The following is a 25564-nucleotide window of genomic DNA, read 5'->3' on the forward strand; positions in this document are numbered from 1 at the left end:
AGGAGCAACTGGGATATACTGGGAGAGACTGAAACCACAGTGCAGGTAAATGGGAGCAACTGGAAGCACACTGGATAATCCTGGGAGCAGCTGTGCCCATGCTGGGGTCATACTGGGATCCTACTGGAACTAGCTGGGATCATACTGGGGGTGACTGCAAAGGTGCTGGCTGGGACTGGAACCATGCTGGAGGTGACTGGGAGCAACTGGGCCCATCCTGGGAGTGACAGGGAGTCACTCTGGCCATGACTGGAACCATACTGGGAGGATCTGGGAGTGACTGGAACCATACAGGGGGTGGCTGGGTGCAACAGCTCATACTGGGAGTGACTGCGATTGTAGTGGGAGTGACTGGGATCATCCTGGAAGTGACTGGAACCATACTGGGAGTGACAATGGCTCCTACAGGGATAGCACTGGGAACCACTGGGATTACAGTGGGTGTGAATGGAACCTGACTGGGGGTTACTGGGAGCTACTGGGCCCATGTTGGGAGGAAAATGTGGACACATTGGGAGCAACTGGGATCAACTGGAAGGTACTGGAACCATGCTGAGGGAACTGAGACCACAGCTGGGATCATACTGGGAGGAAGTGGGAAAGAGTGGGATCATTCTGAGGTAACCAGAACCTTACTGGGGCGACTGGGATATACTGGGAGTGTCTATAACCATACTGGGAACAGCTGGAACAGTGGTGGGGGCAACTGGGAGTGAGTGGAACCATGCTGAGATGGACTGGGACTATTCCAGGGACAACTGGGATCACACTGGTAGCAACTGGGAAGAATTGCAACTATTCTGGGATCATACTCAACTGGGATCATACTGGGATCACAGTGGGAGCAGCTGGGTCCCTGCTGGCTGAGACTGGGATCCCACTGAGGGTGACTGGAATCATACTGGGATTGACTGGGAGTGGCTGGGAACAACTGGGATCATGCTGAGAGCAACTGGGAGGAGCTGGGAATGACTGGGAGCGTGCTGGGGCTGACTGGGATATACTGGGAGAGACAGGGAGTCCCAGGGATCACACTGGAGGCTACTGGGGTCACACTGGCACTGCCAGGGAGCAACTGGGGGCCACTGGCCTCATACTGGGAGTGACTGGGATTAGACTGGGAGTGACTGGGATCAGACTGGGAGTTACTGGGATGATACTGGGAGTGTGAAGGAAACTGGAAAATTGGGGAAAAATGGAAAAAAAAACCCAGCATAAATTCAAGGAAAATGGAAGGGAAAATTCAGGGAAAATGAAAAATATCAAGGCGAAATCCAAAAAAATTAAGAAAACATCAGGAAATAATTGGGAAAAATTTGGGAAAAACAGGGGAAAATTTGACAAAAAATTGGGGAAAACCAGGAAAAATTTGGGAAAAAAAAGAGGAAACTCAAGAAAAAAATTGTGAAAAATCAAGGAAAAAAAACAGGAAAAGGAAGTGCAAAAAACCTGGGAAAAATCAGGAAAAAATCAGGAAAAAATGGGGAAAAATCAGGAAAAAAAATCAGGAAAAAATAGGAAAATAAGGAAAAATCTGGAAAACACAGGAAAAATATAGGAAAAATATGGGGAAAGCCAGGAATAAAACTGGGAAATAACTGGGAAAGGTCAGGAAAAAAATCAAGCAAACAAAGAGGAATAAAATCTAGGAAAAAATGGGAAATAATGAAAAAAATTGGAAAAAAACCAGGAAAAATCAGTGAAATTTGAGAAGAAATTGGGAGAACACTAGGAAAAATTTGAGAAAAGAAGGCAGAAATATCTGGAAAAAGAAGGAAAAAAAGAGAAAAGCATGAAAAAAATTGGGGAAAATTTGATAAAAATAAGGGAAAATATCAGGAAAAGAAAGACAAAAATCCCTGGGAAAAATCAGGAAAAAATTTGGAAAAATCAAAGAACAAACAGAAATACTTGAGAAAAATGTTGGAAAAAATCAGAAAAAAATTGTGAAAAAAGAAGAAAAATCAAAGGAAATAAGGGAAAAAAAATCAGGAAAAGGATAAAAAAATCTGGAAAAGAAATCATAAAAAAACAATGAAAAAGAATCAGGAAAAAACTGGGAAAACCAGAAAAATTTGGGAAACGAAAAGGGAAAAATCAGGGGGAAAAATGGGCAAAAAAATGGGAAAAACCGCAAAAATCAAGGAAAATTTTGAGAAAAGATTGGGAAAAAACTGAAAAAAAAATCAGGAAAAGAAAGAGAAAATATCAGGAAAAAAATCAGGAAAAATCAGGAACAAAATTTGAAAAATTGAGAAGTAAGAGGAAAGAAACCTAAAAAAATCACGAAAAATCAGTAAAAAAACTAGAAAATACAGGGAAATAATCAGGGAAAAACTATAAAAAAATTGGGGACTAACCAGGAAACAATTGGGAAAAGAAGAGGGGAAATCAGGAAAAAATGGGGGAAGAAATAGGGAAAAAATGGGTAAAAATGTGGAAAAAAAAGAGGAAGAAGACTGGGAAAAATTAAGGAAAAAATCAGGGAAAAAATGAGGAAAAGAGAACAGGGAAAAAAACCCCACAGATAAATGGGAAAAAACTGGGAAAAAGCCAGGAAATATTTAGAAAAAAAAGGCAAAAGTCAGGAAAAATTAGAAAAAAATGGGGGGAAATTGGGACAAATCAGAGGGAAAATTCAGGAAAAAAATGGGAAAAAAATTTGAAAAAAATTATGAAAAATGAGAGAAAGATCAGGAAAAGAAAAAGTAAATGAAAACTGGAAAAATCAGAAAAAATAATGAAAAAAATTGTGGGAAAATCAGGGAAAAATCTGGGAAAAATCAGGGGAAAAAACAGAAAATGAGGGAAAAATTTAAGAAAAAGTAGGGGAAAATCCAGAAAAATTTGGGAAAAGAAGAGGGAAAAATCAAGGGAAATCAGGAAAAAATCAGGAAAATTTGAGAAAGAACTGGAAAAAAAACCAGGAAAAAAATTGGGAAAAAAAGAGGGGAAAATCAGGAAAAATGGGAAAAAAAGGAAAGAAAAAATTGGGAAAAAATTGGGAAAATATTAGGAAAATATTGGGAAAAATCGGGGGAAAAGTGAGGAATATAAAGAGGAAAATAATCTGGAAAGATCAGGAAAAAACAGGAAAAAAGGGGACAAAAACTGGGAAAAAAATGGGAAAAATCAGGAAAAAACCAGGATGGAATCCAACTATCCCATTTTTCCATGGAATTTTGGGAATTGCCTGCCTGGGAGGTTGTGGAAGAATTTCCAGACCTGAGAATCCGGGGAGTGGGGAAAGGTGGAATTGCACATTTGAGTGCTCCAGGTTTTTTGGAAGACTGATGGCTTGGTCCTCTTCCAGCTTCCAGAATATTGGAATGAATCCCACACCTCCTTCTGGCTGGAAATCATGGAAAAATCATGGAAAAATCATGGGAAAGCTGTGATTTAAATTCATGGAATTTTGCCACCAAAGCACCTTTTTTCCCACCAAAATTTCTATTTTTTTTCCACAAAATTTCAATTTTTGGGATACTTAAATGGGGAAGATAAGGAGAAATCGAGAAAAATAGGATAGAAATGGAGGAAGAACGTGGAAAAGTCGGGGGAAACTACAAAAATATGGGGGGAAAACTGAGAAAAATGACAGGAAAAATGGAGCAAAAATGGGGGAAAATGGAGCCAAAATTAGGGAAAAAATTGGAAAAAAATAGGGAAAAATTGGGGAAAATGGGATGGAAATGGAGGAAAAATTGGGAAAAATGGGAGAAAGAAATGGAAAAAAATTGGGATAAAATTGTGGAAAAATGAGATAAAACCAGGATAAAAATGGGGAAAATAATGGGGAAAACTGAGGTAAAAATAGGAATAAAAATGGTAAAAATATTGCAAGAATGGTGGAAAATATGGAAGAAAATGGGGAAAACAGGAGAGAACATGGGGAAAAATGGAGCAAAAATATGGTAAAATGGGGAAATGGGAAAAAAAAATAGATTAAAAATAGAAAAAAAATTGGGGGGAAAATAGGAAAACATGGGGAAAAAACTGAATAAGAGTGGAGGAAAAATAGGAAGAAAAAAAGGAAAAAATAGAGAAAACTGCGGAAAAATGAGATAAAAAAGGCAGAAATGGAGGAAAAAGGAAAAAAAATGAGGGAAAAGTTGGTGAAAAATAAAAAATAGGATAAAAATGACGAAAACTATATGGAAATAGGATAAAAATTAGGAAAATAGAGCAAAAATGGGATAAAAATGGGGAAAATTGGATAAAAATGTGGAAAACTGTGATAAAATGGAGACAAATTGTACTCTAATAGGGAATGACTGGGAGTGATTTGGCTTATCGTGGGGCTCACAGGAAACTGGAGCCACACGTGGGGAGCAACTGGGCAATGCTGGGAGCAGCCACTGCCGGCACCGGGAGCCCCGAACCCCTTTCCCGGCCATGCCGGACCCGCATCCCCCCGGCCCCTTTGCCGGGGCTCTGCCGCCACCGCCACCGGGACCCCCCAAAAACACCTCCCGGGGACCCCCGGGGTGCCCCCGAGGGGCATCTGCGGCTCGGCTCTGGAGCCCTGCCATCCCCAAACATCCCCCCCAAAAACCCCAAAGCCAGGGAGCCCCGGGGGATTTGGGGCGAGCTCCCCCTCCCCGGGCACCTGCGGGATGGGGGGCGATGGTCCCGAAGGAGCTGCAGATGCAGAGAGCGGGGAGCGCAGGTGGAGCCTCCTCTGCCTGCTCCAGCTCTTCCTCCTCCTGCTCCTCCTCTTCCTCCTCCTCTGTCCCTCCTCTTCCTCCTGCTCTGTCCCTCCTCTGTCCCTGTGCGCGGTTCGGAGCCCTCGGGTGAGCGGGGCCGGGCCGGGACACGATGGGAAAGGGCTGGGTCCCCCCCAAACCGAGCTGGGGGCAGCGGAGCTTTGGGGGAACAATGGGAACGGGGCGGGACAGGGGAACAGGGGGAGGTGGGAGCACTGAGGGTCCCCCAGTTCACCCCAGGAGCCCCAAGCCCCGTCCCAGCCCCCCCAGTTCCCCCCGCAGCCCCGGCTGAGGGGGGCTCAGCCCAGGAGCCGCCGTCGTTCGGGGCTCCCCCGAGAGCAGGAACGGGAGAGTTCCCGGCTCGGGGAGGCCCCAGCACAGGAGGGGATTTTGTCCCTCTTCCAGGGCCCTTCAGGGTCTTCAGGCCCCTCTCAAGAGGAGTTTTTCTCTTTTTCAGGTTTTTTGGGGGGGATCCCACCACTACAGGGGTGTTTTTTCCTCCCCATTTTAGGGTGTTTGTGCGGCCGCAGCCCCACAAGCCCCTTTTGAGGGGGGATCATGACGGCTTTAAGTGACATTTTTAGGGGTGTCCCCACCCCAAGCCCCTGTAGGGGATGTTTTGTCCCCCAGGATGAATTTTGGGGGTTCTCTCTACCATGGCCGCTTTAAGGGCCCCCGGTGTTGTCGGGTCCCACTGTAACTCCTCTTAAAAGGGCAACACCGCTCCCGTTGGTTCCGGCAGTGGAGCCCGGGAGGGGTTGGGGGTCCCGGGAGGGGTTTGGGGGTACCTGGGTGATGCCGATGGAGATGATGGGGTCCCCATGCTGGGTATAAACCTTTGTGAGCGTTTCCTGGGGGGTTTTCGGAAGTTCTGGGTGGTTTTGGGGCCATGGTGGTTTACACGGGTCCTGATGAGGGAATTTGGGCGATCCCGGGAGTGGAATTTGGGATCTCAAGGCTGTTTTGGGGAACCTGCTGGTGATGGAGATGGGGACCCCATGCCAGGTATGAACCTTCTCAATGTCTGTATTGGGTTTTGTGGTTTTGGGGAGTTTTTGGAGCATCCAGGGATGTGTTTGGGATCAGGGGAGGTTGGGGTGTCCCGGGGGCTTTGGGGGTTCTCGGCAGGTTTGGGGGTACCTGGGCAATGCGGGTGGCAGTGCTGGGGACCCCGTGCCGGGTTTGAACCTTCTCACTGCGCACGGGCAGCGTCAGCGTGTTCAGGGAGATCCTGGGGGGCCCGGGGGGTCACCCCAAATCCCAGGGACCCCAAATGCTGAGGGACCCCCCGAACTGCCCTCACCGCTGGATCTGCTGCAGGCAGGGGGGCACCAGCACTCGGCCCCCACCCTCCACCATCACAGGGGGGCTGTGGAAGAAATCTGGGGGTGCAGGGACAGGTCGGGTGGGACCCCCAAAGTCCTGGGGGAGGGGACACAGGGGGACTCACAGGAATTCCTGTCACAGGGGGATGAGGGGGAACCCAGGAAGAGTTTGGGGGGGCTGGAGGGGTCCTGGGGGGACCCCCAGGAGTCTTGTGGGGGGTGGGGATGGCAAGGAACAGGGCAACCCCCAGGATGGGTTTGGAGGGGAACCGGATTGCGGCTCTCATGGCAGTGCGATGGGGAGATCTGCCCATGGAATTCTATGGGAATGGCATGGCAGTGAGATCCATCCACAGAATTCCCATGGGAATGGGACAGCAGCGGGATCCATCCATGGAGGTCCCGTGGGAGTGCGATGTCTGAGATCCATCCATGGAATTTCCATGGGAATTCCCACATTCCCAAATTTTGCCTACCGATATCCCACATTCCCATTCCCATATTCCCATGGGATTTCTGCCCTCCCCACCTTTACACTCCAGCATCTCCTGCCCATATCTGACATATTTCCGGAGACATTCCCTGCAGCTGTGAGCCAGGGAATTTGTTAATCCCTCAGCCTGGATCTCAGGGATCCCCATGGCGGTGCCACAGTTGCCATCGCAGCCCCACAGATCCCCCAGCCCCGGCTCCCCCCGCTCAGCCCCGCTCTGGCTGTGCCGCTGCTGCAGCATCTGCAGCTCCCCGCTGGCCCCGTGCCGGTGCCGCTCCTTGTGCCGGCCCTGGCTATCCCAATATCCCAGCCCTGGCTATCCCAATATCCCAGCCCTGGCTATCCCAATATCCCGGCCCTGGCTATCCCAATATCCCAGCTCTGGCTATCCCAATATCCCAGCCCTGGCTATCCCAATATCCCAGCCCTGGCTATCCCAATATCCCAGCCCTGGCTATCCCAATATCCCAGCCCTGGCTATCCCAATATCCCAGCTCTGGCTATCCCAATATCCCAGCTCTGGCTATCCCAATATCCCAGCCCTGGCTATCCCAATATCCCAGCCCTGGCTATCCCAAGATCCCAGCCCTGGCTATCCCAATATCCCAGCCCTGGCTATCCCAATATCCCAGCCCTGGCTATCCCAATATCCCAGCCCTGGCTATCCCAAGATCCCGGCTCGGCTCCGCCCGGCCCCGCTCGCTGCGGCGGCGCTGGAAGGGGATCCCAGCCAGGGACCCCATGGACATGGACTGCGGGAAGCCCGGGCCGGGCTCCGACAGCGCCGCGTGCAGGGAACGCAGGGAGAGGAGAACTGGGGGGACATTTGGAGATTTGGGATCGGGGGGGTCACGGCTGAAGGAAAGGGGGGACGGGGAGAGCCGGGAAGGGCATTTGGGGATGCCAGGAGTGACAAGATGGGAGGCTAGGGCTGGCTAGATGTGGCATGGCTGGAGTTCAGGGCGTTCCTGTACCCAGGAAAGGGAGCTCCAAGGGTCCCCGCTGTCCCCATTGCCAGGACAGGGCAGGGAAAGCCGGGATGGCTGGGAATAGGGGTCCCGGGTGTCCTGAGTGCTGAGGAAAGGAGGGGCTGGCTGCTGGGAGAGGCAGGAATAGGGGTCCGGGGGGTAAATGGGTCAAGGAGAAGGGGGCTCTGGGGGCTGCGGGAGGCGGGATGGCCGGGAAAGGGGTGCAGGCGTTCCTGGTGCCGGGTAAGGGGGTGCAGGGTGGGACCCACGGCCGAGAATGGGAGTTCGGTGGGATGGCGGCGGCCAGGAATGGGGGTTTAGGGGCCCCTCGGCGCTCCGGAATGGGCGATCAAAGAGTCCCGGTGCCGGGGTCCCCCTCACCTCTCGCCGCCCCCCGGGAGCGCCCCCGGCCCCAGCGCTGGAGCCATCGCGCTGCTCCGCTGCGGCCCCGCCCCCAGCCCCGGCCCCGCCCCCGGAGCCGCCTCCGGCCCCGCCATTGGCGCCGCTCTTTGCTGCCCGCCAGTGGCAGCCCGAGGCTGCAGTGACGTCACCGGTCGCCGGGCAGATCCCGGCGGCGCAGGGCGGCCAAGGCGGAAGCGAAAGTGCCCGAGGGAGCGCGGGGGGAGGGGACGGGGCAATTCCAGGGAATTCCCCTGGATCCCCTCCCGGGATCCCCCGGGACCCTCCTCGGCCGCGCACTGCGGGACCCCCGGGACAAACTGGGCTGAACTCCCGGGCCCTGCGCTCAAACTCTGCCTGGAACCCGCCGGCTTCGGCCCAAAGCGGGGGAAGCCCCGGCATCCGCAGATCCCATTTTTCCTGCGGCTGCGGCTCCCCAGCCCCGGCGGAGCAGGAGCGGCCGCTGGGAGCCCGAGCCCCGATTCCCGATCTCCTTCTCTCTCTCTGCTGCTCTCTCCCTCTCCTTTGGGTGATCAGAAATGCCAGAGCGGCTGGAGAGCCCCGTGCCCAGCTCGGCTTTCCCTGGAAAGGGAGGCCTGGGGGTGCGGTGCCCCGGGATGGCCGGGAATGGGGCTCCGGGGGTCCCCGGGCTGACGGAACCGGGGGATCCAGGGGCTGGCAGGGGAGGATCCCCGGGAAAGGGGGTGCAGGGCGCTGTGGGTGCAGGAGAAGGGGCTGCAGGGGGTCCCGGAGCTGGGGAAGGAGATGCGGGGGGGTCCCAGGGCCCAGGAATGGGGATCCAAGGGGGTCCCAGGGGGGCTCCCCAAAGCCCCTCCCAGGGCACAGCAGGAGCTGGGTCAGGAGCTCTGGCAGAGACAAAAGGGGGTGAGCCCGGCATGGGGGGGACATGGGGGAGTCACAGGCGCTCCTGGGGGGGGACACGACCCCCGGGGACCCCTCCTCACCTTCTCCCACGTACCCCAACAGAGCCCCTAAATGGATGAGCAGAGCTCGGTGACTGCAGTATGAAACTTGTTCAGTAGCACAGGAGGATTTAGAATTGAGGACAGGGGAAGGGTTTAACCCAGCCTCCTGTTTGAACAGCCTGGAGAGGGGGCTGGGGAGAAACCCATGCCTGCATTGAATTGAGAGAGATCCAGACCCGGGCTGGGAGAGATTTGAGGCACACCCACCTTTGGACTTTGCTGTCCACAACACCCTGCCACATAAAGGTAAAACCTTACAAAAGAAAGGACTTGTAAAATTGTGGTTTAGGACTTGTTACTTGGGCTTAATGTAGCTAGCAGCTGGCCTGATAAGTTCCCAGGCAAAAACATTTTGAGAATGAAAAGTTTGTTAACATAACAAACTATTCTTGGGGAGAAAAACAAGTGCACCTGAAGTAACAAGGGATCTGTCCCATGGGAATCAGTAGAAAAAGTATGAAAACATTGTTAGAGAGAAAAGTTTGGATTGACGTGTACACTCGCCATTACCAACCAGTGAACTGAGTTCCCAACCAACTGGAATTAAGCACGGAGCCTTCTGATAACCATGTAAATATAAGCTGTGTGCAATAAAGCTTTGGCTATGGTGGAAGAAGAAACAGGTGTCATTGTCCATCTCTACTGCGACACACCCAAGCAGGACATCGGGTCCTGCCGAAGCAGTGGAAAGAAGCAGCTCTGGTGGCCAAGTGGCACGGCCCATTCCAAGTGTCCCTGAGCACAGAAACAGCCCCAGCACAGCTGAACACGGGGGGACCCCTCAGCCTCGGCTCAAGGGCTCTGCAGCCCCGCAGATTTGGATTTCCCGGCTGCAGCAGGAGGATGGGAGCCGCCCCTGAGCCTGCACTGAAGGCAAGGCAGCAGCAGCCAGGGCTCCCCAGCGGGGGAAGCCCCTGGGCCTGCCCACAGATCCTCTGCTGAAATCCTCGGCCTGGGCACCCTCCTTTGGCATCTCCAGCCCCTGCGGGACAATCCTGGCTGGCACTGCTGGAGCTTCAGGGCTTTCTGTGCCTGCCCTCGCCACAGCTGCTGGGGAAGGCACCGGGAGAATTCCACTCTGGCTCTCAATTACACTCACACTCTGGGCTGGCTGGGATTAAAGTACTGGAAAATATACCAAGTGTAAAATTATTTTTTATTTGATTTCTCCAGTCAGGCTTGGTTTGCATTTACCTTGAGGAAAGGAATTTTCAAGGATTTTTTAAAGGGATGTTCCACCACTCAGCAGAGATGAGCTTAACGTCTCAACAGACTGGGAAGAGCCCAAAAGATTCCCACAAAGACAACGACCATCAACAAAACATCAAGGCCCCACAGCAAACATCAACCAACATCTACCCCAGACACTGCCCTGGCACAGCTGGAGACACCTGGTCTGGAAAAGGCTGAGCAGGAAATCCAGGAGTGCAGACCTAATTCACATCCGAGGCACAGAAATCCGGGTGCAACAGGAAACCAAACACTAAGGACTCCACAACTTGGAAACAATGAACACTAAACCAATGGATTTCTATGGGTTCAGACTGTATAAAGTTTAGGAAACATCTAGTAAAACTCACATGTCATGGAATGATTTTCTCTGCACACGCAGACTATGTGTGGTTGAAATGATTCTGTTCAGAATCAAGTCATGCTTTATTTCTCTAATAACATTGTTGGAGAGTTTTTGCTTTTCACAGTTTCAGTGAAAGGATTACACCATTAGAAGAACTTTAAGTAATAATTCTACTTTTCTGTTCGCAGTTCTGTTTGGGCCAGGGGTGTGAGAATCAGTTTTAGACAGAGGAGAAGTATTAGAAAACACTTGATTTCTTTCTAATTTTTGTTTTTATGTTTGTGCGTGGCTCTTAGTGATGACAAAATTATGGTATGGGTTTTTCCATGTTCACATTTAAGCTGCATTTTGAAAACCAGAAGACCTTGAAATGTGGCCCTTTCAAATGGAAACAGTTAATAGAAAATTGTCTTAAAAAAGAAAAAAAAAAAAAAAATTGGGGGGGTGGGGTTGGGGCTCCATGTGAGTCATCTCATGGCTGCCCTGGAAGAGAAGCTTCATTCCAGGCAGCCAGCAGAGGAGCTTTAGAAATGCAAATTAACACTCCTGGGGCAAAGCCTGGACAATGTACCAGGGTGTTCCTGCCTGGGGGAGGAATTGGCCTGAATTCCTCTGCCCCTCACCCCAAGCTCTGCCTGGGGGCACAGATGGAATTTGCACAGCTAAAGGCAGATCCCATGGTGAGGATATCTGACTCTGCAGCAGAAATTGGTTAAGCTAAAAAGGAAAACTGCAAATGGACAATGCTGTGAAAATTTCACTATAAAAAATGGGGGAGAATCATCCCAGTCCCCACCTCAACTTGTGCTCTCACTTTCTATGTTATCTAGGGTGAATTACAGCTCCGCATTTTGTTGCTACCCCAAGTTAAGGGAATTCAGTTGGGAATCCAAGTATGTGCTGATTTAATTAGAGAAAAGCCCAAAATTGATGCAGCCCTGCCCAGAGGGAGCACCCAAAAATGGGGAAAAGATGAATGGCCACCAGAACAAATCCTGCAACACCATGGACCAGGCCCTGGGAACCCTAATGAATTCATATCAGGAGCCAGAGAACTAATTTATCATTTCCATGGTATAATTAGATTACAGGATGTCCTCAAAATAATACCCAACCAGACAGCTCCAGTTCCTGACTTTCTTCCCAACCAATCCGCTCAGATGAGGAACACAACATTTCACAATGGGATGGGGTCAGATTATCTTTTAGCAGGAAAAGGAGGCAGAGTTTGTGGAAAATTAAATAACTCAAACTGCTGTTGGCAAATAGATCACAAAGGAAAAGTGGAGAAACAGATAACAAAGGGTATAAGAAAAATGTCATGTACTAGTCCAAACATGGAAAGGATGGGAATGGGCAACTTTTTTGTGGTTCCCTGGCAGACCATGGGTTAAACGAATGCAGTTTCTCCTCTCATTTCTACAGCAACTCTCATCTTTTCACCATACACTGCACCTTGCTGAGTGCAGCTCATTCAGCAGCTGAGCAAGGGGATGCAGGGGGCAGCCAGGCCTCCTGAGCCACAAACGGCTACAAAAGGACAGAGAATGAGGGCACTGAGAGCAATCCCAAAATCAAAGAACACCCAGGAAGAAAAAACAGAGCCAATGAGTGAATCTGCTTGCAGATAGGGCCAGGGACTTGCACATAAGGAAGCAATGGGAGAAAGCATCAGTTTCAGAAAATGTTACTAATTGACAAGGACCGCTGCTCTGACAAAGTCCCCGCTAAATTCCTGAACTTCCAGAAGAACAAAGACTTAACAGAGCCATCAATATCGGATATTATACAAAAGTGGTGGGTACATATTAACCGGGACATGCAGGAGGCAGATGGGGAAGTCTGAACCTTCCAAGCACCTCCGCCAGTGGGAAAAGGGACAGGGACACGCGGCCGGGAAAATCAGGACAAAAACGAGGCCGCGTCCTCCAGCAGCTGGAGAGAGCGCACGGCAAATGCCCCACGGCCTCTCCCTTTGGGCAGCAATAAAGTCACTCTCACACCGCTCCTCTGCCTCCTTTGGCCACACAAACCTCTGGCGCCGGGAATTTGCCCGCCCAGCCCCGGGCACAGCGCAGCCACCTCCGGGCTACCGACACGAACCGGGACGAGCCAGCGCTGCTCCGGCACCGGCTCCTGCCGAGGCCCCAGCGGGAAGGAGACCGCGGGCAGCCGCTCCCGCAGCGCCCTCACGCCAGGGCCAACACGGGCCGGCCACGGCACAAGCCACCCGCCACAGCCCCCCGCCGCCCCCTCCCGGGCTCGCAGCGAGCCCCGAGCCCCCGCAGAACCGAGCGCGGCTCCCACCTGCGATGGCTGGGGCCGCCTCCGAGCTCCGCCGCCGCCTCACCGGGCTCCGGCCGCTGCCGCCGCTGCCGGGCCCGCACAGACGCTCCGGCAATGGCGGCTCTCCTGCCCCACGGCCGCCCTGGGGGCGCCAGCGGGGCCGGGCTTGTCCCCGCTCTGCCCAATCATCGATCGCTAGAGCCACGAGTGACGGCAGCAGCAGCCAATCGCAGCCAGCGGTGGGCTCTGCACCCAGCACAGCCCCGCCCCGCGCTCTCAGGGCCCGCCCCGGGCTGTGTGAGGGGAAGGGCGGAGATGAGGAACAGGCCTGGAACGGGCCCGGCCCGAGCCGCCATTGAGCTCCGAACACAAAGTTCTCCGCAGCTCCCGGCTCGCCTTTCCCAGCCCTGCGTGTTCGGTGGCTCCGGCTCAGCGGGAAGCCCTGGAGCCTCACTTCTCCCACCTCTAATTAGGTGCCTGTTATAAATGCAACGGCAGATTAAAGATTAACAAAGATTAATTTATTATAAATTAATAAAGCAACAAACAGCGAGGAAAAAACCACAATAAATGGACAGCGCAGCGCTGGGTGGACAGGGTCTATACGCAAGGTATAGGTGTTCCCAAATCCACGTCTGAGGGTTCTCTGGCCTGGGTTTTTATAGGGATTTTATGTCCCCAGGCTAGAATTCCAACCAGTTTCCATTCACCAAATGTCCCTGATTGTCTGGTGAATGGATTTCCTGGCCTAGAACATTGAGTCAGTAAGTATCCGGGCAGAGTCTCCTCAAATGCAAAGTGAGTCTGTATGTATTTTAACATATTTCATCACAGCGGGATTGAGAGATCCGGGCTAGCGCCGATGGATATCTCAGAGGAGTAGTCTCTTCTTTGTCTTTCTTGATTGAGTTTCTGTAGTATGGGTTTGGCAGGTGTGGTGTTCGATTCTGGCAACGACCATCTTCCTGGGGCTCGTTCCTTTTGTCTTGCTTGATGGTCTCCGGCCGAAATCGGCCGGGCGTTGCCTTTCTCTGGAGGTAGACTTTTAGGCTGGTTCTTTTGTTTCTATGATGGCCTGTGTCCTGTCTTTTCCTCCGAGTTGATGAGTCTGCTGAAACCTGTTATCTGGGGGGGTTCTTTTGCAATTCGTGATTTTTGGAAAAGGAATTCTATCTCGACCGGGAGGAGAATTCCTTATTCCATACTTACATTTAGTTATAATTATACATACTTTATTTAAACTTCTTATTCCGAATTTTTATTTACTCAATTCTTTATTACAGTCCCCCACCTAATAATTTGAACACATTAAAAATTCGTGTTTTCATACTTTTTCAGAGGAATATCAGGTTAAATAATGTCGTTTTCCTCTTGGTCTAATTCTTCTATATTTTCTGTGGACAACATATGTTTATTTTCAAATTCCCTCAATGCCTTAACCGCATTTCTATTCTCTTTTTCTTCTTCTAACTTCATGATTTTTGAAAGAAGGGTAGTGTTTCCTTGTGCCTTTTCTGGGTCTATTGGGAGAGAGGCAATCTGCATTCCTTGAACGACAGAATGTATCAGTCTGATTAGACAAGGAATCAGGCAGGGTAGGAAGATGACTCCGGCAATAGAACATCCTATAAAGAATACTAGCTTTTTCCACCATGCCCCTTGCCCAAAAATTTGATCCCACCAAGAGGCTTGGAGAATCGAATTCCACTTCTGGACGGGTACATGGGCTACTTTCTTTATTTCAGCGGCTAGACCCTTTATAGTTTCTCCGAAGTCATCTATCTCCATGCAACACTCTGACTCGTTATATCTGCCACACACTCCTCCCTCCTCAGCTAGCAAATAGTCGAGAGCGAGTCTGTTTTGGTAGACAAAGGCTCTCATCTGAGAATGTTGTTTTGCTAGGAGTTCCAGGGCTTCTGAAGTGTGGTTTGAAACAACTTCTACCACAGCCTGTAACCTAATGAGCCGATTGAGGAGGTAGATTGGGGTCCTGTATCCCCAACTGCCATCATTTGCCCATGTTGCCGGTCCATAATATTGTATGATTCTTTCGGCGGGCCATTCCTCCCCCTTCCACTGGTGGTTACCTCCGGCTATTGGTAGTTCCCGTTTCAATTCCCTCTTTTGTCGGGCTAGGGTTTCAAAGAGGGGAGCACCTAAAGACCTGCTTTCATCTTTAGGTAGTGTAAAGAAGAAAGGCCGAATTATTCCGAGTGTGCATGACCCTTTCCAATTTCTGGGCAATTCACTGTATGCTTTCTTTCCGCATATCCAGTAAATCCCATCCGGTGCCTTCCAATCTCTGTTAAGTTTTGCCGGGTCCTCCCAATATTCCCTCAGGCCGAGAAAGGCATGGAAGGGATTCGCCCCGTCCTGTTTGTTCCAACATAAACCAATTAGATCTATCCATTCGCAATTATTTTCCCGAGATTGGCTCCAATAGCCCTCGGGTGATTCCGGCTGCCAAATTTTTGTCTTTTTATCTGAATTTACCAAGAGAGTTTTTACACACGGGGTGTAACCAACTAGCTCGGTGAATTCCCTTCCTTCCCGACTGACACAAAAAGTTCCAATGATTCTTTTGTCAATCACCCACCCCTCTGGTCGCCGGGTTGTTTTGGATAATTTTAATCCTGTCCACTTAAGTAATTGTTCTGGGGTTAATCCTTCTCCCTTCCATGGCCATCTTTCGGCTGATTTCAGGCCACCACATATCCAACAATTAGTCAATCCCAATTCGGTAGCTATTTCCTGCATCAGATCTATGAATAGATTCTGATTAGGGCTAGGTAGCTTCCAATTATCGTATTGTTTTTCTAGTTGTTCGTATTGCTCACTGAGAGAGTTTAACCTCTCTTGTTCGAGTCTTTTTTTCTTATTTTCCATTTCCTGCCTTTTTAGTTCAAGAGTTAATTGTTTTATTTTATTTTCAGGGTCTGAACCATCCTCGTCTTTTGCGAAACAGATCACCTGATCAAACTGCAGACACACTCTATCATCGTCATTTTTCAGTAAATCTAAAACTATCGGTTCATTACTGAATGACACTTTCGTTTCATGTTTCAGGTTCTTCCCTTCCCAGTACAATTTCCCCCCCATGGCACAATATTTTAAGTTTGCTTTATTGTAACACAAGGGGTTGACTCTGTGGTACGCAATGAACGTTGACTGTTTCTTTCCTCCAATCCAGACAGTTTTATTACACTGCCCGCAGACCGAGATTGGGGAAACCCCTCCTATATCTCTCTTATTTCGTAGGTGGGTCGCTTGGACCTCTTTTTCCCCTGTGTTATGGGGTTGCCTTTTTCCAGTACCTATCCCCGGGGTGGAGCACCAAATTTTTCCTTCCAGCTTACACAGGTCCATTTGGGTACCGTTTGCCCAACATTCTCCTGCGTGCAATTCCGGAGGGCAGGCGATCCATGGCTCGGTTCGCGAGACAGTTGGGCACTGCTCACACTTCCCCAGGGAGGTCGTCCCCGGAGGCGCCTCGGGGCCCGTTCTCTCGGTCCAGCACATGGCTAGGTTCAGGATCGTCAGGATTCCCCACAATCGCATCCCTCTGCCATTCCCTCCGCCCGTACAAGAACATACGGCGGGGATAACCATCTTCTCGGCAGCAAGGACTGTCTTCAGGGGCCCTTGACGTTCTGATGGCAAACCTCCTTTTAAAGGTTGCCCACCGAGATGCCTTGATCGTGCCGCTCCTGCACGGTACCTTTACGTTTCGGCGGCACTCTATTATTAGAGGTTCCGCCTTACAGTCCAAATGGCCTCGTAACCCTTTTTGAAAAAATCGGAACCACTCCGGAGAGTCGAGTTCCAAGATACCCACCCGGGTAGCAAGTGCTAGAAAAAGGTTGGTCTGTTCTAATTCCTCTTTGTAACACGCGGCACACAACCCTTTCGGTTTTTGCCCTCCCAAACAATGAGTCACCCACGTTTGTTTACAATATGCACACTTAAAATGTACAAAAGGAAAACAATAACATTCAAAATTGGTGCAACTTATCCTGTCTTCGTTGCTCATTTGTTGTTCCGCTGAAGCCTGATTTTCAATTATCCCGGAGGGGTTACAATTTTCCACTCGGGGGAGTCGCGAACCGAAACTTTCTTCACTCGGGAAGAGTGTGTCCAGCCCTTTTCAGCTGTACGAACCGCGGTGTCTGTAGTCAGGAGGACGAGGAATGGTCCTTCCCAGTGGGGACTGAGGGGTTGCTCTTTCCACACTTTGATCAGTACCTTGTCCCCTGGTTGAATTTGGTGGATCGGAAATCCCAACGTGCTGCTTTGAGGAATCAATCCTCTTCTCCTTAACTCCTGTAAGTTTTTATTTATAGAAATGAGATAAGGTTGGAGTTGCACATCCTCTGTTTGAGGATGTTCAACCGGCATACCATGCTTGTACGGCATTCCATACAACATTTCAAAGGGGGACAGCCCTGTTTCTGAGTTCGGCATGGTTCTTATATTCAACAATGCCAAGGGGAGACATTTGACCCAGGACATTTTTGTTTCAATTGTCAATTTGGATATTTGTGACTTCAATGTCTGATTCATTCTTTCCACTTGCCCCGAGCTCTGAGGGTGCCAAGGAGTATGATATTGCCATCTGATCCCTAACGCATCGGACAACTGTTTGATAATTTTTGAGGTGAAATGTGTACCCTGATCCGAATCAATATGGTCTATAATACCATATCTAGGAATTATTTCCTCCAGTAGAATTTTAGACACTGTTTGAGCCGTGGCCTTAGCTCTGGGAAAAGCCTCTACCCAATGTGTCAATTTATCTACTATGACTAACAAATATTTATTTCTGCCAATTTTCGGTAATTCTGTGAAATCCACTTGGATTCTTTCAAATGGTCGGTATGAGATTGGCCGACCTCCCCAATTGGTTTGCCGAAAATTCGCTCTGTTTACCTTTTGGCATATCACACATCCCTGTACCTCTTGTTTTGCAAGCTCGAAGATTCCCTTACACCCGAAGAATTTTAAAAATTGTTCAGCCAATGCCCTGGTTCCCCAATGGGTTTGTGCATGTAGTCTTTTGAGTATTCCTTTTGCTATCCCCTTCGGGACCAACTCCCTCCCGTCGGGTAACCACCATTTTCCCTCTTTGAAATGTCCCCCTACCTTTTTGAAGTCTTCCTGCTCCTTTTCTGAAGGAAGCACTGAAACCTCTGGGGGTTCCCTTGGGACTAGCTCCGAAATACTTACGGTCAACAATGCCGCTCTTTTCGCCTCTTTATCCGCTAAATTGTTTCCCCTTGTATGGAATTGTCGTCCGGTCTGGTGTCCTTTTACATGAACCACAGATATCTCCAGTGGCTCCCTGACCGCTTCTAAAATTTGTCTAATTATTTCCTCATGTACCAATCCTTTTCCTTTAGTGTTGATCAGACCCCTTTCTTCCCAAATTTTCCCGAAGGTATGCACTATCCCAAATGCATATCTTGAATCGGTATAGATGGTTCCCCTTTTTCCCTTCAAGCCTTTTAGGGCTTTTAGGAGAGCAAAGAGTTCACATGCCTGTGCTGACCAATTTGCTTTTAGGGGACCCGATTCTACAGTCTGTCCTGTTATACCATTTATGATGGCATAACCCGATTTACGTTTTCCCTCCATCATTCTTGAGGAACCATCGATAAACCATTTTTCTCCTCCTTCCAATTCCTGATCCTCCAGATCGGGTCTTACTTTAGTCTGTAATTCCACTGCTTCAATACAATTATGTAGTAGCTTTCCCGTTGGTTCCCCGTACAAAAATTGCGCAGGGTTTTGTGCAGAGGTTGTCCTTAATTCCAATCCTGGCGAACTGATTAACATGGCTTCATATTTCAGAAGCCTTGAATCGGTCAACCATTTCTCTGCTTTTTGTTGTAAGATGTTTCTTACATCATGTGGAGTATAAACTATCAGGGGAGCTCCAAACGTTACCTTTTTGGCTTCCCCAACCAACAGTGCTACTGCCACAATTGCTTGCAGACACGTAGGCCAGCCCCGACTGACTGGATCTAGGATTTTGGACAAAAACCCTATGGGTTTCTTCTTTTCTGCCCATTCCTGGGTTAAAACTCCCTGTGCTGTTTGTCCACTTATGTCGACAAACAGTTGAAACTCTTTTCTGATGTCTGGTAATGTTAGAACTGGAGCAGTGACAAGGGCATTCTTTAGTTCTTGAAATTTAATTTCGTCTTGCCCTGTCCATTTTAATCGATCTGTATTTAGCCTTTCATACAGAAATTTCACCTTTTCACTGTATCCCTCAATCCACTGTCTGCAATATCCCATGAGCCCTAAAAATTGCCTAATTTGTCTCTTGGTTTGTGGGGCAGGAAGTTCAAGAATTCCCGCCACCCTCTCGGGATCTAATTTCTTTTTCCCTTGTGATATCCAATGTCCAAGATATTTTACTTCGGGCTCTGTGAATTGCAGCTTGGATTTAGATACTTTCAACCCCTTTTGTCCCAGAAAATTCAGCAGGGAAATGGTACATTTCTTCACCTGCTCTTCCGTGATTCCGGCGATTAGCAAATCGTCTACATATTGTAATAGTTTTGTCCCCTCCTCTGGAATGAATTGAGTGAGTAGCTGCTCCAAAGCTTGTCCGAACAAGTTCGGAGATTCAACGAATCCTTGTGGAAGGACCGTCCACCGCAATTGCTGATTTCGATTGGTATCTGGGTCCTCCCACTGGAAAGCGAAAAAATCCCTACTCCCTTCATCCAGAGGACATGTCCAGAAAGCATCTTTTAAATCAATTACACTATACCATACATCCTCTGGTGAGAGTCTGTTTAGTAAAGTGTAAGGATTTGCTACCACCGGAAACCTGGTTCGGGTTCTAGCATTTACAGCTCTCAAGTCCTGAACCAATCGGAAGTTCCCATCGGCTTTCTTTACTGCCAGGATGGGGGTGTTATGTGGGGACATGCAGGGCTCGAGCGTGCCTCCTTTAAGCAGCTCGTCAATTATTAATTTCAAACCCTTCCTCCCTTCGGCTGGGATGGGGTATTGTCGGATCCTTATCGGATTCTCTGGATTTTCAATTTCAATTTTGATGGGAGCAATATCTAATTTTCCCACTTCCCCTTTTGAGTGCCATACTTGGGGGTCAATTTCCTTTTCATCTTTTGAAGTTAAATGCAACACCTTCACTACTAATTCTGAATTTTTCACAATGATATTTATTCCTAAAGCTATGATCATATCTCTTCCCAATAGATTGTAGTCTGCTTCTTCTACAAGCAACAAATTTCCTAAACATATCTTATTTTCTGACTCGATTTCCACCTCCTTGATTACCGAGACTTTAAATGGATCTCCTTTTGCGCCAATTACAATTACTTTTTCTTTACTCGTTTCACACCCTATAGGCAACTTCTGCAGGGTGCTTCTTTCAGCCCCGGTATCAACCAGGAAACTCATTTCCTGGCGGTGGGGACCTACCTTCAATTTTATCAAGGGCTCCTTTGCTGTTACTGTCCCCATTTGAAAGAGCCCAAGACTTCCCTAATCTTCTTTAAATATTTGTTCATCTTTTATTCGTTTCCTGCAATCCTTTTTCATGTGTCCTACTTTCTTACAGTAGAAACACTCAGGAAGATCCTTTCGAGGAGGAGTTTCCTCCTTTTGAGATCCTTTTTGTTTTTTAGGTATCTGTTTACCCTGTTTCTGTTCGTGTTTTTGAACTTCTTTTACTGCAGCCACTAATATTTTGGCTTGAAGTTTCTGTTTTTCGTCTTCTCTCCTCATATAAACCTTCTGAGCTTCCCTTAGAAGCTCTTGGAGACTCTTCTCCTGCCATCCATCAATTTTCTCAAGTTTCTTCCTAATGTCCTCCCATGATTTAGCCACAAACTGCGTTTTAAGCAGGACCTCCCCCACCGGAGAACTGGGATCAGTCCCGGAGTAAATCTGCAGACTTCTCCGCAACCTTTCTACCCATTTGGTAGGGGATTCCTCTTTTCCCTGACATTCCCCAAATACTTTGCTAATGTTCTGTCCTCTGGGGACCGCCTCTCTTATTCCTTGCACGATGATATTCCTCAAATCCATCATGCTTCTTCTCCCTTCTTCGGTCTGGGCGCTCCAACTCGGGCTCACACTCGGCCACTTTTGGTCACCGGGTGTTCCCTGCGGGTGCCGCCTTTCCCAATCCCTGATGCCCGCCTGTTTAATCATTTCTCTCTCCTCCTGGCTAAACAGGGATCTCAGGATGGCCATGAGATCTTCGTAGGTGTAAATACTACTTCCTAGAAAATCGTCTAATTTTTCGGCCACTCCAAATGGGTCATCTAGCAGTCGCCCCATTTCCTTTTTGAATGCTCGTACATCCCCTGAGTTAAGGGGCACGTTTACAAATCAAATTACTCCGGGGGCGGTTGGCACTTCCCTGAGAGGGAACATTTGATGCCCATTTTCTGTCTCTCCCCATTCTCCATTCCCTATTTTTGATTTCCACCGAGTCCTGCTTGCAGGAGGGGAACTGGAGTTTGCGGGAGGGTTTCCCCTCATTGCTGGCGGGATGTCTGCCGCAGCTAAGTGACTCAGAGGGTTCCCTTCTGATACTTTCGGTGGTCCCAGCTGTGGTGGCCGGACCGGGATTTGTGGAGGGGGTAAGCCCCATCCTTGCGCCAACACCGACTCCAAAGAGGGTGCGGTGGCTGGGTTTTCTGCAGGTGGGGGGGTAGTGAGGGTTTCTGGCACTACTCCCGGTGGTTGGGGGGAGCGTGCTTCTGCTAGTTGCCCCATGGAACCCTCGGGTGCTGATGGTACTACTTGGTCCATCACCGGAGGCTCTACTGGCCCGCGGTACGGAGGGGGTAAGTGATCCAGGGGTTCCCAGGTCTCTGTCTTATGTTCGTCTTTCTGTTTCACTGGAAACAGCCGTACTTTGGTATTTAACCAGAGTTTGGCATATTCTTTCTCCTCGGCGTCTAACGAGACCTTTTTCTCTACGTGTGCGAGTAATTCTCTGCACGTCCATTTATCAAATGTCCCCAATACTGGCCAAGTGAGACAGTTTCTCAATTCCTGTCCTCCCCAGATCTCGGCACAGTAATAAATCATTTTTGCCTTAGATTTTCCTCGTTTCTCGGGACAAATTTCCCAATTTCTCAACATCCACCCTAAAGGACTCTCTGGTGGGATGTCTAGCATTTGTTTTGATTCCTCTGATGGGCTTTTCTCGTTATCTAGTTTCTGCACTCTACTTTTTCTCTGTCCCATTTTCTTACGATTCTTACCTGCTCTGCGTTGTGTTCGTCTTTCTTTTTCTGCGTCCGAAAGTCCTAGATCGCACCAATACTTACCTCTCGGTTAGCTGTACCGGGGTTTTCTCGGTGTTCCGACTTTCTAAATCTTTTGGCTGAGAGAGTTTACCAGTTCCAGAGCTCGACTGGACGTCCCTTCCTCTCTCAGCCCCCTTTGATCGGTCCCCTGAGACTCCCTTTAGCCTCAGGCTTTACGAGTAAGGAAAGAGAGACCCTTTCACACAGAATCGCTTCCTTCGCGGCCGGCCAATTCCCTCGCGGGAGGATGGAAACGAGGCCTTGAAGTCCACACTCGCTTCGTGACCAGGTCACATCTCTCACAAACTCGCCCGATCACCCGCTCAACCTCACAGTACTTACAGCAATTTTCCTGCGAGGGCGTCTTCGTGCACGTATGACTTTTTATGAGCTACCAAGCCGCGGCTTTCCCGAAGGCTCCTGCCTTCCCGAGCTCTCTGGATCCGTTCCTCTTTATTATGGTTTTTCCTCAGCCTAAATTTGGTTCGGCAATCGGAGCGAACTGCGGAGGGTCTCTGCTCCCCAGGCCGCTGAAATCAGCGGGGGTACCCCCCTGGACAGTGAGATTCTCCCACAGTTTCTTCCGATCCGAGTCACGGCACCAATCTGTTATAAATGCAACGGCAGATTAAAGATTAACAAAGATTAATTTATTATAAATTAATAAAGCAACAAACAGCGAGGAAAAAACCACAATAAATGGACAGCGCAGCGCTGGGTGGACAGGGTCTATACGCAAGGTATAGGTGTTCCCAAATCCACGTCTGAGGGTTCTCTGGCCTGGGTTTTTATAGGGATTTTATGTCCCCAGGCTAGAATTCCAACCAGTTTCCATTCACCAAATGTCCCTGATTGTCTGGTGAATGGATTTCCTGGCCTAGAACATTGAGTCAGTAAGTATCCGGGCAGAGTCTCCTCAAATGCAAAGTGAGTCTGTATGTATTTTAACATATTTCATCACAGCAGGATTGAGAGATCCGGGCTAGCGCCGATGGATATCTCGGAGGAGTAGTCTCTTCTTTGTATTTCTTGATTGAGTTTCTGTAGTATGGATTTGGCGGGTGTGGTGTTCGATTCTGGCAACGACCATCTTCCTGGGGCTCGTCCCTTTTGTCTTGCTTGATGGTCTCCGGCCGAAATCGGCCGGGCGTTGCCTTTCTCTGGAGGTAGACTTTCAGGCTGGTTCTTTTGTTTCTATGATGGCCTGTGTCCTGTCCTTTCCTCCGAGTTGATGAGTCTGCTGAAGCCTGTTATCTGGGGGGGGTTCTTTTGCAATTCGTGATTCTTGGAAAAGGAATTCTACCTCGACCTGGAGGAGAATTCCTTATTCCATACTTTCATTTAGTTATAATTATACATACTTTATTTAAACTTCTTATTCCGAATTTTTATTTACCCAATTCTTTATTACAAGAACAAACTCAGATCCAGAACAAAGAGCCCTGAACAGAGACCAAACAGGGGTTTTTAAGGGAGAGAACTTTTGAGGGTCTCCACCCTTGAGGGTGGAGTTCAGGGTCAGGGACCACTGGAAACACAGCAAGGGAGAAACTCCCCAGGGACTCAAATCCAATCAAAACACCTGGGCCGCCCTTTACAAGGGGTTTGGGGTGGGACAGTGTAACTCTTTGTCTTCCTCGAGGCATGTGGCCACACTTGGTGACCCAGGAGAACCTTCCAGGCGGTTTTTGGGGGAGCTGCTGCTGTGATGTCACAGGAACGTTGCCGTGTCCTTGTGGTGTTCCCGTTGCTGTGGGGCACAGAGGCCTCAGTGTCAGAGCGGCTCTGGGCACCTGCTCATTGCCTGAGGATCCTCCTGCCCGAGGCATTCTCAGCAGCCAGCCCAGCCCCTGACGGGTGTCCTTCTGTCCTGGCAGGGGGACAGACAGTCTGCAGACGTGTGCAGCACAGCCAAAATGATCCAGCAAGTGGTTGCTGCAGTTTGCACTCTGGACTCTGAGGCTTCTGATGGGTATTTTTTAACCCACTGGGCCCCTAAGTCGAGGATTTCCCCAGGTGCACCATGTGTGCCTTTGGGATTGCTGTGGGCTTTCTGTTCATCCTTTGGAACGGAGGTGATTTTGAATGAAAATTGCCATTAAGATGCCATTTATTTGGGAGAGCTCCTGTCAACAACTTCTTAAAAAAGGGGTTGTTTGTAGCCAGCAGGGTGTGCACAGCATTTGGAATGGAGCCTGGGGGGGTTCTGTCCCCCAAGAGGAGAGTCTGTGGCAGTGAACTCTGGCATTCCCTCTGTTTGCTGATCCAGCCAAAAACTGGACACAGCCTTGTATTTTGTGCTGTTCTCTTGCTTGCTGTGTGATCTAAAAGGACTGTGGCTCCAGGAGGGAAGTTGTGAAAGCAAAATGCTCTCTTGGCATTGACTTGTTGTGTGGGATTTTCCAGCAGAGGCAGCTTTTTCTCCTAACAGCATCTGGTTCAGGTGAAGGTCACCTCACACATGGATACTGCACAGCTCCTTCTTCAGTGAGCAGGAAAGGAACCTTTGGTGTTCAGAGATCCCAGTTGTTCCCTTTCAACACCATCATGAGCCCAGTAAGCTCCAGTATGATCCTTGTCACATGGCAGCACTCCCAGGATGGTCCCAGTTGCCTCTGGCTAGATCAACCCAGTCAGTCCCAGTATGATGCCATTGGCTCCCAGCATGCTCCCAGTTGCTCCCAGTCACCCCCAGTATGGGGGATGATGTGCATGGTGTGTTCCCAGTCACTCTCAGATACTCCCAGTATGAGTCCAGTCACTCCCAGTATGATCCAAAATTGGATTGCTGGGAGGCCTCATGGAATCCTGGAGACCATTGTGACACTCTAGGGCCCCATGGAACCGTGGTGACACCAGGTTGGCTGGGAGTGTTGATGTGCTGCAGGGTAGGAGGGCTCTGCACAGGGAGCTGGACAGGCTGGATCCAGGGCCCAAACCCAACAAGGTGAGGTTTAACAAGTCCAAGTGCCAGGTCCTGCACTTTGGCCACAACAACCCCTGCAGTGCTACAGGCTGGGGACAGAGTGTCTGGACAGCAGCCAGGCAGAAAGGGAGCTGGGGCACTGATGGACAGCAGGCTGGGCATGAGCCAGCAGTGTGCCCAGGTGGCCAAGGAGGCCAATGGCTCCTGGCCTGGATCAGGAGCAGTGTGGCCAGCAGGAGCAGGGCAGGGATTCCTCCCCTCTACTCTGCACTGGTTGGGCAGCACCTCGAGTTCTGGGCCCCCAATTTAGGAAGGCCATGGATGGGCTGGAGCGTGTCCAGAGAAGGGCAACAAGGCTGGTGAGGGGTCTGGAGCAAAAGTCCTGTAAGTGATAGTAAAAAGTCTCAAAATGTTAGAAAATTCGGGGACTTAGAAAGGAAGTTAGGTTTGGAAAGGCCTTGGAAAAGTAGGCCCTGGGAAATGCTAGGCCTTGTACTTGCTAAAGATCAGGTCAAACTGCACCTGTGTAATCAGTAGATGATCATGATACAATTGTTAGATATGATTGGATATAATTATTGTTTAAAGAACATGAGG

The 25564-nt window shown here is 49.5% G+C and overlaps 2 protein-coding genes across 2 annotated transcripts in view; one reads left to right on the plus strand and one right to left on the minus strand.

Moving 5' to 3' along the window:
• The window catches only part of LOC111922621 (uncharacterized), an 813543-nt gene extending 795609 nt beyond the window's left edge, over nucleotides 1–17934 (plus strand). The window contains exon 15 of the mRNA XM_086874820.1: nucleotides 13213–17934. The gene's annotated coding sequence lies outside the window, so the exon portion shown is untranslated. The remainder of the gene's footprint in view (nucleotides 1–13212) is intronic.
• The window catches only part of LOC111945726 (uncharacterized), a 555958-nt gene that overhangs the window by 379382 nt on the left and 151012 nt on the right, over nucleotides 1–25564 (minus strand). The gene's annotated exons all lie outside the window — the stretch shown is intronic.

Source organism: Cyanistes caeruleus, unplaced genomic scaffold (genome assembly GCF_971803275.1).
Source record: "Cyanistes caeruleus unplaced genomic scaffold, bCyaCae1.hap1.1 HAP1_SUPER_30, whole genome shotgun sequence".
In the NCBI taxonomy this organism is placed as follows: Eukaryota; Metazoa; Chordata; class Aves; order Passeriformes; family Paridae; genus Cyanistes; species Cyanistes caeruleus.